Source organism: Cydia strobilella, chromosome 1, assembly GCF_947568885.1.
Source record: "Cydia strobilella chromosome 1, ilCydStro3.1, whole genome shotgun sequence".
Classification (NCBI taxonomy): Eukaryota; Metazoa; Arthropoda; class Insecta; order Lepidoptera; family Tortricidae; genus Cydia; species Cydia strobilella.
In genome coordinates, this window is record NC_086041.1 from 35,061,795 (window position 1) to 35,073,981 (window position 12,187).

The following is a 12,187-nucleotide window of genomic DNA, read 5'->3' on the forward strand; positions in this document are numbered from 1 at the left end:
AGACAAAAACAAGTTGACATTCCGTTTCCGTTTGTTTTGTTTTCATGGTTTTCATGTGTTTTGTATCCCAGTTTTCCTAGAATAATAACGCGAAATGTTGGAAGCAGAAACAACTAACGAACGGACCATACTGGATTACCTCAACGAGGATTGTTGGCGCGCCGTGTTACCCAATGTACCCGTCGAGGACATTGTAAGAAGCGAGCGCGTGAGCCGCCGGTGGCAGCGAGTACTGGTGTACTTGCAAGGGATCCGGTTTAGTTTTTCTTCAGTCGAGGTATTTGATTTTGCGGACCCTTCAAACGCCATTAATTTTAGTTTGCCGAAGCAAATGTACGAATCCTTCGAGAGTTGGACAACTAAACTAGGCAAATCAGTAGCTGGTATCTACTGCATGAATCATGAGAATTTAAAAAAAATTACAGAAAACTGTCCCAATGTTGAAGCTTTGACGCTGATCAACCTTGAAGAACCCAAAGCCACAAAAAAACAATTAAAAAAGAATTTTATCAAAGACTTGCAGTACGTAAAACAGCTTTGTGTCAGTACATGTGACCTCTCAGACCAATTTATCAGCCAGTCCATAGCAGAAAAAGCATTAGAAGAACTAGAATTCAATGACTGTTATGAAATGACCGGGGAATGTTTGACTTCTGCAAACTTATCTAACTTGAAATCCCTCGTGTTCAAGATGTGCCTCAAACTGCAAGCTCCGTACATAATTTTATCTATCAGCCAACTTGGTGAGCTGACGAAACTCGAACTAATTGATGTTCCTAAAAAAATATCAAAGAATATTCAGTTAGTATTGGACAAGATGCCTAAATTAGAATGGCTAGAAATAAGCACCCATCGTAGGAGAACGAATCCATGTTATCTAGTAAACTATGAGCCTCTGTGTCGCCTCCGTCACTTGAAACATCTGCGTATAAACCTCAAAGTATTGAACAAGTCTGTGGAAGCCATAACTCGATGTTGCAAGAAGCTGGAAACCTTGGAGTTTGGTGACTGTGAGTGTCTCAGCTCGGAGGGTTTGGAGGCGATTTGTCGAAATGCAGGAGACCACCTCACTGATCTTGGGCTGCAATTTTTCTGTTACCTAGTGGATGATGATGTGGTAAATTGTGTCCGCAGCTGTCCCGAGCTCACGTCGCTGACAATTGGTGGGTCATGTCAGTTAACCCCTGCTTTGCCAGCGCGTGCCTCAGCTGCTCGGCATGAAGTGAGTCCGGGAAATTTATTATGTCTGGACCTCAGTGAAACAGATCTGAGTAACCCAGATTACCAACGTAGCATTGGTATGGAGGAATTTGAAGAGATTGGGGAGAAGTATGAGGACCTGTCTGTGTTTTTAAGTTGAATTTTTTTATTCTGTTAAAGTTGAGTACAAATTTAAGTTATGTCACTTATTAATAAAGAACAAATAATAAATAGCGAAATTGTTATAAATCATAATTGGATTTTCAACATTCACTAAACCCAAAGAGGATATAATAGGATAGAGTGGTACTGTCATAGTAAACTTTGTAACCACAGTAAATTCACTGCCATCTATCGACACATGATTAAAACTAAAATTGAAGATGTATAAAAATACGATAAAGTGTATTTTAAATGATTTTTTTTTATTTGCATAATTATTTTTTTATGATTTTGACCCATGTTCTTCACTGATATGTGTTAAAATTGTTAAATAACAAACGAAACCATCAACGCCCTCTATACGAGAGTAGCCCAAAGGTAGTGGCGCCATCTGATCGAGAATAAAATTTTCGTGATTTTCGAGGCACGTTTTTTTCTTAGAATGTATCCATCAATTACGGAGTTATATCTATCTTTGGTTATAACAATAGTACATTTAGTGCGGAAAGTATGTCATTACTCCACGAGTACCGAGATATCTTGCCACGAGCCGTAGGCGAGTGGCAAGACTCGGGACGAGTGAAGAATGACATTTCCGCGCACGTGTATCGAACGACGTTTTTTGAATACAGTTGCGAAAAAATAAGAAAAACAACAAGTAAGGAATTCGAAACTTTTATATTATTAATTCTGTGACATCATTGACATTATGAAGGGGTGTTTTTTTAGCTGGGTGTTATTATTATTGAACCCACTTCAATGAAAGTTTTTTTTTTAAATGCATGTTCTATCAGACAGAAACAATTGTAAATATAAAACATTGTACTATTATTACCCAAATATCGTTAATTACGATTATTTGTGTATCGTACATTTATAAAAAACAATCGAATGTTGCCTTTGAAAATTTAAAACATTCTTGCAGTAAGAAAATACGCCTCTTCTTTGACACGCGTTCCGTTCCATTCAGACAACTTATTAAGAACGGTTTTTCAACATTAAAAAATAAACGTGTTATAATACTTATAATGATGAAGAGGTAAGTAATAAAACATGAAATATGCATATTTTTCGTATTCTTACATTAACAGTAGGTTTTTAGTGTTGATTACGACGTTTAAAGGAAACTAATATTAACACTCATCAAAACGTAGTCATGAATTGGAACAAGTAAAAATTTAAAAAAATTGGAAAAGTAAAAAGCACTAGTTCGCGAAAACCAACTTTCCGCACGCTAAACAGCCACGAAAAGTAGCACTTTTTGAGCAACTGTATTAAAAAGATTTTTATAACTCCGTATTAGATGGATGGGATGGATTACAGTCTAAGGAAAAAACGTGCCTCGCAAATCAAGGAAATTTGATTCTCTAACCAATATGAAATTGTTTAATCCTCTGCAATCCATATGGAAAGAATCATGCAGACTGCAACCCATCCCAACATGCAACTGGGGCCCCTTTTCTCGAAAGGTATTAAGTGCGCTTCAGACTACGCGGCGCGAAGCCGCGAACGCGTGTGGAGACGATTTCGCTGATTAGCGAACTAGACTCTACACTCGCATTCGCGGCTTTGCGCTGCGATTCGCGCACGAGTGTGGAGGGCCCTTTATTATTATTAGTCCACGAACTGTCAAATCGTATGGGTTTCCATAGCAACACACTAATAATATTAGTCTAATATCGTTGGAGAAATGGGCCCCTGAAGACATTTTGTAGATTTCTTCTAAATTCCTCTGACGAACATTGTGGTTCATAAAGAAATGGTGGTATGAATAGAATAGTTTATTTGTGTAAAAAAGGGTATAAATTGATGTTACATAATATTGTTTCCAATCCTTAATGGCGTACAAATATTCTTAAATTACTATATCTAATATTAAACCTCCATTAAAATTAAAAAATACAATTAATGATTAAAATATAGTTGACCAGGGTAAATGCGGTGGGTTTATTGCGTCTATTAGTTCTGTTTTTAAACAACGTGAATAAATTACGTGGGAAAATACTCAAATAAATACAATACAAATATCTTTATTCAGTAATTAAGGACAAATATTTCCTTACATTCCTTTCCCATATGTGCCATTTTCAACCCAAAAGGGTACTTATTGTCGCTTATCAGTAAGGCGCTATTTCCATATAGCTTCAATTAGAAATCAACCTTATCGACAAGCAACAATGTGGTACCTTTTGGTTGAAATCGTCACATATGTTCACAACTATATAGTTTAGTATAACCTTAGTCACTAAGAGCAAAGAGAAGATAAAATGTCGTAGTTATCGTGTAGGCACAGCACAGTTAAGTGACCATCCCCAGTCACTGGGTCGGATGCACCAAACTGTTTGTCATAAGAGTACGCAATATTTTATTATATGGAAAGATTCATAGTAAACCGCCGCGGCGAATAGTCCAAGGCTGAAATTATAAGTCAAAGTCAATTATAAGATTACGAGTGGGATTTGAACATTTTTTATTTGTTTTTCAAAGTGAAAAAAAAAAGATGAAGGAAAATACCATTCCCCCCCCTTATCTCCGAAGTTTACCAACGAAAACTTATGTAATTTTTACATAATAATAACATTATCATAAATATTTTACAGGAAAAATATAATCACACCTCTATCGTAAAAACTTTTTTTTTAATTATCTAAAAACATTTTCTAATTTAATTTGCAATTAATCTAATTTAATTAAGCCCATTTGCGTATACTTGGAATGTCTATGAGAATACACTAAAAATACCTTCTTTCAAATTACGCTTAGTATACTTCTGGTCAAGTCTGTCGTGATTCTACTTACATGAGAAAATTTAGTTTGTACGGAGCCCTCTGTGCGCGAGTTAAACGAACTCATCATTCCACGTAGACAAAGTCGTGGACGACTAGAAGCGATTGAAATCAGAAAACATCACAGAAAATAGGAAAGATGGTTTTAACTTATAATCACCGACATACCAAACAATGAAATTGTCGCAATCCAAGCTGTACCACGCGACCAAAACGTCGTAAGCGCCGTAAAATTCATGGCGCTATCTGCTAAACACTTCGATTGGCCAACCCCATTGCTATTCTAGTAGTCTCACCAAAGTACCTTTTCAGACAACAATACATTTCAGAATGACACACACAATCACACTATATAATTTCGATTTAAAATAATTATAACTAACTTAAATAAATAAAAATAAAATTAAAGTTAAATAAAATAAAATAATTTTATAATATAAAAAAAAAATTATCAATAAAGTTAAATTAACATGTCATATAATTAACATTTTGAAATCATTAAACATAAAACCGGCCAAGTGCGAGTTGGACTCACGCACGAAGGGTTCCGTACTATTATGCAACAAAATTTAGTTTGTGTGGGAGCCCCACTTAAATATTTATATTATTCTGTTTTAGTATTTGTTGTTATAGCGGCTGTCTGTCTGTCTAGCTATCACTATTTATGAGATGCAGCCTGGTGACAGACAGACAGCGAAGTCTTAGTATTAGGGCGTTTTTAAACTGGGTATCAAACCCTAAAAATTCAAGTTTCTTCCGTATCTTGGTGAAACTATGTTGCACCTTCTCTAACGGTTTCATTTCAACTGAAACCGTTTACGTAACATTTCACAAATTTTAAGTTAATGTCTAGATCTTCATAGTCCTGTTTTACACGTTCATATTCTTCGTCAATGTTGTCACCAATCCTGGATTCAATGAGGATAACACACAGAACATTCCCAGGCCTCACTTCATGCCTCGCAGCTGACATCCGGTCTGGCAGAGCTGGGCTTGTCCCACAATTCGTACATAGCCAACCCAAAGTCAGATGTGTGAGCTTTGGGCACCAGCGGACACAATGCGCCAAATCATTATCTGTTAGTACGCGGTAAAAATATAGCCCAAGTTCAGTGAGGCGCGCTCCTGCATTTTGACAGATAAACTTCAAGCCCTGAGAGTTAAGGGCAACACAGGACCACAGCACGAGTCTCACTAACTTCGTACAACACTCGGTTATGGCTGCCACAGCAACGTCTGTTACTTTGAGGTCTATACTCAGATTGCGCAAGTGACTGAGTCGACAGATAGGCTCATAGTTTTTTAAATAACACTGATCGGTAAATGTAGCATTGCTGTGTATTTCTAGCCATTCTAATTTGGGCATCTTGTCCAACACTAATTGAATTTCCTCTGCTATTTCTACAGGAACAGAAATTAGTTCAAGTCGTGTCAGCTCAGTAAGTTGGTTGACAGATGAAACTAAGTGAGAAGCTTGCAAACCACAGCATGAATCGAAGATTAGTGTCTTCATCTTTGATAAGTTTGCAGAAATCAACCATTGGCCAGTGACAATGCCACACGAATCAACATAAAATTCAAATGCTTCTAATGCATTGTCCGATATTGTCTGGCTGACAAAGTGGTCTGAGATATTGTGACATGTATCAAAGCAAAGTCGTTTCAATTTCTTGAAATCTTCATTCGAATCGTGCGGATGGTTTTTATCAGCTTCCGATTTGGTTTTGTTAAACTTGAAACACGTTAGAAATTCAAGATTAGGGCAGTTCTCTCTAACAGTTTTTAAATTATCTTCATTCATGCAGTAAGTAGCCGCAACCCTAGAGCCTAGTTTGGTAGTCCAACGTTCGAATGATTCGTACCTTGAATCTGGCAAAGTAAAACCACAGACTCTTGTAGGGCTAGCTCGACTACGCTCCTCTAATGATTGAAAGCTAAACCGGATCCCTTCTAAATACAACAGCACCATTCGCTGCCACTGGCGGCTGACGGTCTCGCTTCGTATAATGTCCTGAACGGGCACATAGCGCAGCACGACGCGCCAGCAGTCCTCGTTCAGGTAATCCAGTATCGTCCGTTCGTTATCTGCTTCTAACATTTTCACGTTCTCGTAATGAAACTGGTAGTAAACAATTTAAACAAAACACAACAACAAACAACTAAAGAAAAATAAGACGTGTAAAAGAACAAAGAACTATTCCATACAAAGAAAAGGACGCTAAAGTCATAGAGGTACAATAATAAAATAATATAGAGAGGAAATGGCCCCGCCCCCATTTGACCGAATGAGATGTTCTTATCGAACTTTCAGTAGGAGTAGCAGAGAAAGCGTTATTATTGTTTGTCCTTGTTACAGTTACATTTTTTTGAATTCCCAACCGTAAATTTGTATGGGTCCTCCACACTCGTGCGCGAATCGTGTAGTCTGGATTACCTTTAGGTTTATGGTGGGCGAATAATTTTTCACACATCGAATAGGGTCTGTTCGGAAAGAGAAGAGTCATGGAATGTATTTCCATACATTCCACGACTCTTCTCTTTCCGCACAGACTCTAGCCGTAAACCGTAACACACTACCGCACCGCGACCTTGGTGCATTGCGGCTTTGGTCGCGCCGCGATTCACGCACATAGGTTGGAGGGAGCTTAATGTGATAATCTTGCAAGTTCGCGCTTCGCGTTTCCTTTTACGCGGGCCGAAAAACCGACAAAAAGCGGGGAACAAGACGTGAAGGTGAACAATCCGTGTGGAGGACCCTAGTTTGCTTGAGAGCGAATAAAGCGTATGCTAGACGGTCGCTGACAAGCCTTCAGACCGTCTGACCTTGGTAATGTTTGTATGAAATTTTGTTGGAAACAACTGTGACAACCGTCTACACGGTCTGTCCAGACGAACTCCATACCAAGGCCACGCGGTCCGAAGGGCCTATCGGCGACCGTCTAGCAAGACTTAAAATGTGCTAACCGGATAGAGGAGAAAATTGTTCGAGTTCGGGATTTCCCCGCACGATTGACATTTATTTCAACTTGAAAAGTTTGACACTGACTTGACTGACAGTAACTTTAGCGTTCTTTTCATGTTCTTTTTCTTTAGTTACTTAAGTAGGTAACAAATAAAACAAAACACAACAACGAACAGAAACTACTAGTTTTATCTGTTTGTGCGCGACTTGTATCTTGATGGTCGCCGCACGCACACTCAAACAAAATCTCGACCCGCGTTTCTCAGTGCGCAGGTCGGCTCCATCTAGTGACAATATTCAATAATATTTGAAAAGCCCAAAAACTGTCGCGTGCTGTTACTTATGTGTGTTTACGTCGAAGACGATCGCAATATAGTTGTGATTTATAACTTTCTAAAATAATGCATTGAATTCGTGCTTTTATTGATGTTTGTATTTAATTTATAATGTTTTGAATTAATGGCACTTTAAATACCATTAATTAAGTCTTAATCCGTAGGATAAAAATTTCGTAATGGTCGATCGTGACAGTTGGCGCCATCTATTGATATCGATTTGAAAATAATTATAAGGCCTTCGGGATGGGAGGGCATGATATAGCACTTTCCGTAGACAACCCAGCCCAAAACCCGAACTGAGGGCCATGGATACTAAGGTGCTTTTCTAAAAGCGAGTCTATCTATCGAGTACCTTAGCCGCGATCGTGGCGATAGCGAGATAGGTCGATAATTAGTTTTGTCCGAAAGGTCACCCGTCCTGTTCTTCACAATCGGAACTACAATGGTCCTTTAGCTGCTCAGGTAGATAGGAGTGACAAAGACAAAGATTGAAAAACAAGGCGAGTAATACCCTCGGTAGATGAGCTCCCCGGCATACTTAGTGTTCGATGACTTCGATGCTGAGGCCGTCGTGGCCAGGCGACTTTCCTCTCTGCATTTTAGCAATTACTTACTGTTGCAACTGTTTTAGCGTAACTTACTTTCTATGCATCTCGCTCGTACTGGCATCCTATTAGTGCGAGCGAGATGTATAGAAAAGTTACGAAGATGTTAGCGAATATGTAGTGTCAAACTTGTGATAAGGCTACAGTTGCACTACATCAAATTAGTGGTTTTCGGGAGGAAATGCTTGAGTTACTTTGGACCCGGGTATGTCCTTAAACTGCGTTCGGACCCGGATATGTCCTTAAACTACGTCCAAAAGAGAGGTATGGGCACTGAATGACATCTCGCTTTGTGTGGTAGGGCACAGGACAGCGGATGTCATTCCAGATCTAGAGCAGAGCCCAACTGGGGAAGTACCTCCACCTTACAGAAAACCGCAGCCAAATAATACTAGACCCTACTCATAGTGTTGTGTTCCTGCCGGTAAGTAAAGGTGACTGTCCATTTTCAACCGCAGCTGCGTTACTGCTCCGACACTACTGCAGCGGCCTGAACGCGTCGGTGTTATTGTCAATTTCCATAGTAAAATGAATGACGATATCGACTGCACGTAATATGGTGATTTTAACGTTTTCCCGACCGCAGCTGCACTACTGCTCCGACACGTCGGTGTTATTGTCAATTTCCATAGTAAAATGAATGACAAGACCGACTGCACGTAGCATGGCCATTTTTGCGTATTTGGTGTATTATTGCAACTGCGGCTACAGACCGCACGTCAAATCTGTCACCTGCACTGAATTGTCTTTGATCACAGATATTAGTAGTTTTAAGCAAAGAGGATATAACCACTACGTTCTAAGGAGTTATTACACCCACGGATAAACAACCCCGATGGTACCGTCGCCATATATCGCAGATATATCGGGGCGGCCAAGGAGCTCACAAATATCTGAACACGCCTTTATTGTCAAGGCGCTAGAGTGCATGTTCAGATATATTTAGCACCTCGGTCGCTCCGACATATCTGATGGCGACTGTAGTATTACTGTAAACTTTTTTGCTAATCTATATTGAGCCATACGAGTATCACAGAGCCAGTTAGGAAACTAGAATGATAGGTCCGAAAAAGAGAGTGTCAAATTCGGAAGTTAACTATAGTCTGGCAAACCCTTCGAGCAACACCGGCTTCCGACACGTCGGAAGGGAGGAGCCCAAGCGATATCTTACCGTACAAATCGTTCTGCCATTTTTTGCGGGGGAAAACGTGCACACAGTCGCACTTCTCACTCACTACTTGCAAAATCCAATCTCTAATTAGGATTGTTCATTTTTTTTTAATGTTCTATTTCGAAAACCATTTCGAGATATTAGGTTTTTAAACAGTTTCCGACATTTGCTGCGATATAATAATCGAGGATTGAAGATATTTCAACAAATATACTGATGACCTTAGTTTGACCTTCTCGCGAGGCTGAATATAATAATGTCATCGTATAGTAAAAGTTATCGAACCATAGTAAATAAATCCGTCACCCACGTAATTGTCAAAGATGTCATTGTCATCAATTGTCATAATATAAAAATTCAGTTAAACCGCTAGTTTCTTACGATTTGATTTATAATTTTTAATACCTAAACAGTAGATTTTGATTGCTTAATATATCAAAAACCATGTTTCCACTTGTGGGAATGATTTACACAAATTATAGTCCGCGAAGACCTACGTGAAAGACAGTGTTGTCATGAAAATGTGGAATGGAATACTTCAAGTGTTACACACAATATTGCTGTGAGGATCACGTCGATGTAAGTATAAAATTAATATTATTTTACTACGAATATTTAAAAGTCCATTTTGGTGGTCGGGTCACTATTACCTATTTATTTTCTGTGATGATGTGGCCAGAATATCTAAAGACAAACCGTTTAACACAGCTTGTCCGCTACTAGCTCCGTTTTACTGATTTGAAGTTAAATTCAACAAACAGACATACATATATGTAACTTATAACCATCTTGCAAGCAATAAATCATATACATACAAAAATACATAGTTATATTCAAAATACGACATGAAACTGAAAAGATAATTTCTAATTTCCAGGTACCTACAAGTTGCAGTTCAAGGCTCAAGCTGCTGATATCACGGTCATGGCGGACAAAACTAAAGTTAATAAAGAGTTGTGAAAAATAAAACATGTCTTATTTTTTACTTTTTTATTAATTTACGAAAAACCTGTTTCCCAAAAAAGTGTATACATTATATGTTCAACATGTTCTGCACGTAAGGTTGACATTGAGGGCTTTGTTTAGTAGCATTCAGTTGAAGTTGATTTAGGTTCTACTCTTGTTGATCCAGAAAATAATTGTATAGTTTATTATTAAATCTATGCCCACGCCCAGGCACTATTCTTGCTATAACTTTACATTCTCCGCCTTCTCTAGAAATTTGTACATTATATACATCCAATAAAACTAAGGTATATAACTTAAGGCAGATTTGTGGAATCAGCTTTCACAAATTTAGCGTATTTTGAGATTATTGATTTAGGGATTCAAATAATACGACGATATTATTTATAGATTCATTAAATAAACTGTTCTTTTATTTTTTCGTAGTTTTGCGAGGATAGCTATAAGCTCGACAGGGCACGAGCGATAGAGAGGCAAATAGAATACCGAATATCCGGCAAAGTGGCCAAATACCGAATAGTTGCCGAATATTCCTGGCAACTGTAATTGTATTGTAATATATCATATTATATAATGTCGTTTATGGTGACAATTTCTCATTTTGTCATTGCAAAGCCATTCCTGAGCTAAATAAAAGAAGCAATCATTTATTTTTATTACAAGGGGCAAAGATGTTATTTAATACCTCATGGTAACATATTGATATCCAAACATACGAAACGATACAAAATTGAACCACGAGAGAAGCGAATGGTTTAAAATTTAGAATATTGACAGTTGCGGAGGTCTCAAGGCATGAGGGTTAAACAAACTGTGTTACAGTGCAACACGTAATTCTTCACACCAACACGAGGAAACCATTTATTATTCAAATTAATTTATTAAAAGTTCTTTCTATCGGCCAAGGCGAGGGAAATATCTTTCTTCATAAAGGATTTCTTGTCTCGCCCGTCAAGTTTTATATGGATGGTGCGGTCATATCATAGAGTGCCGTCGCCCATTCACACCTGCAACTGGACAATATGAAGTGTAAATTATAAATTATTTTATTCATCATACTTCACTGTTTGGTACCTAAGGAAAGTAAAATTGGCTTAATATGGTACTTAGAAAGATAAATCTGTAATATTTTGCTAACACCGAACGACTGCCTGCCCACCATTGGATAATTTTATTCTTACGTGTCGCATCGTCATCTCCAGAACCCACGAATCACTTTGCAGAAATCAATAAAAGGCCTGCTAAAAGAGCCTACCTGGCATGGTTTTGAGGGGACGTTTATTACAGACTTCTAAATCCAGCCGCACTTTTCTGACGGCCGAGTACCTATACGTGATGCAGGTGGATCAAGTGCGCACTCCCCCCGTATATATCACGAACTCCATGAGTCCCGTTTCCGTCGGATTGCTGTGTGCGGTGGTCACGCATTTAGGCAAGAGGATGGGGAAGAAAATTTCACATTGTGAACTTACCTTAATGTTAAGAATAATTTTTCCTCTGCATTAATTTTATTTGAGTAATTTGATTGTATTTCGTCAATTATTAAGTCTCATTCAATGTTGAATTATCTGAATAAAGGATCACCATTAAATATCAGATTTTTTATTAATATTGCGTAGCTGCCTTCGTCGGACTCTGACTATTGTAGAAAGGCAAACTGGTCTTCTTTTTCATGTAGCATGTAGCATTATCGTCACTCGCTTCTTCACGTAAAAATACAAAAGTAAATTAGTATTTTATTTGTACGTCTGACATTATATGACTTGACATTGACAAGCCATCAACGAACGCTGTCGCGACTGCACGCCGCAACAGCCGCAGTCGTGCTGCTACAGTAATGCGGCACCGCGTAACGTCGCAACTGCAGTGCAGCGGCAGTTACAAACGGACAGTCACCTTAAGGTTGCCAGAGCTCAACGAGGGAGAGGAGTGTTAGGGTCGGCAACGCGCGTGTAATATCTCCGGTGTTGCAGGCGTCCATAGGCTACGGTAACTGC

General features: G+C 38.6%; 1 long non-coding RNA gene across 1 annotated transcript in view; it reads left to right on the top strand.

Moving 5' to 3' along the window:
* Window positions 1-12,087: 12,087 nt before the first annotated feature.
* The window catches only part of LOC134745394 (uncharacterized), a 214,409-nt gene continuing 214,309 nt past the window's right edge, over window positions 12,088-12,187 (top strand). Inside the window, exon 1 of the long non-coding RNA XR_010128166.1 lies at window positions 12,088-12,119. This is a non-coding gene — a long non-coding RNA (uncharacterized LOC134745394). The remainder of the gene's footprint in view (window positions 12,120-12,187) is intronic.